We start from the raw sequence: 980 nt of genomic DNA on the forward strand, positions 1-980 counted from the left end.
GGCAGCTTGCTGATCTAGAGCCCTAGTTTCTGTCATCAGAGGGGATTGACCTATGTGGAGAGGTAGACATAAATAGCAATGACCTATGTCAGGAGCTTTAACATTTGCAAAGGAGAAAATTCCCCATAGTGCCCTGCTAAGAAGAAAAGATAGGTCTTGTTTTCATCCATCTCTTCACATTTTATATAAAAATGGAAATGTTTCAGTTGCTCATGTAAAGAAATGGAAGGGTTGGAGACAAAGAGAAATTAAGAAAAAAGAGTTAGGTGGGGTGGCACACATCCTTCAATCCCAGCATTTGGGAGGCAGAGGCAGGTGGGTTTCTAAGTTTGATGTTAGCTTAATTTACAGAGAAAGAGATTTATGGGATAACCAGAGCTACACAGAAACCCTGTTTTTAAAAATAAAAATAAAAGTACAAAAGAAGAAAGAAAGAGAAACAAAACAAAACAAAACAAAACAGAAACAGAACGATGACAAAAACATAGGAAAGACCAGGGCCCAGACTCCACCTTAGACTCCACCACACTACTGACTCACCATTTCTACATCGTTCCCCTTTGACAGGGTTTAACATTGGTGATGCTGTTTTGTCTCAGCCTATGAAGACCAGGTACTTACAGATCCCTGTTTTATATTAACTTGACACAAGATAGAGTCATAGAAATGGAAGACTCTCAATTGAGAAAATGCTTCTATGAGATCTGACTGTAGAGCACTTTCTTGATTAGTGATTGGTGGGGGAGGGGCCAGGCCATTGTGGGGGTTGCCATCCCTGGGCTGGTGGTCCTGAGTTCTATAAGAAAGTGGGCTGATACTTGGCAGGGGAGATACCATGATCACGAAGGTGGTTTTCCCAGGGCGAGGCTTATCCATTGCACTCTGAATGTGCTGACCCCTGCCATTTCCCCAAATGCGGGAAACTCGACTGCATAATTTGTGGTAGTGGGGGACTGCAAGTCATGTGAAGCAAGCCACTA

General features: G+C 42.8%; 1 non-coding gene across 1 annotated transcript; it reads left to right on the forward strand.

The window, feature by feature from the left end:
- Positions 1-814: 814 nt before the first annotated feature.
- Rnu1-39 (RNA, U1 small nuclear 39) lies at positions 815-980 on the forward strand. The gene has a single exon (XR_015685045.1). It is a non-coding gene; the product is annotated as a U1 spliceosomal RNA (small nuclear RNA).

This window comes from Rattus norvegicus, chromosome 3 (genome assembly GCF_021556685.1).
Source record: "Rattus norvegicus strain SHRSP/BbbUtx chromosome 3, alternate assembly SHRSP_T2T, whole genome shotgun sequence".
In the NCBI taxonomy this organism is placed as follows: Eukaryota; Metazoa; Chordata; class Mammalia; order Rodentia; family Muridae; genus Rattus; species Rattus norvegicus.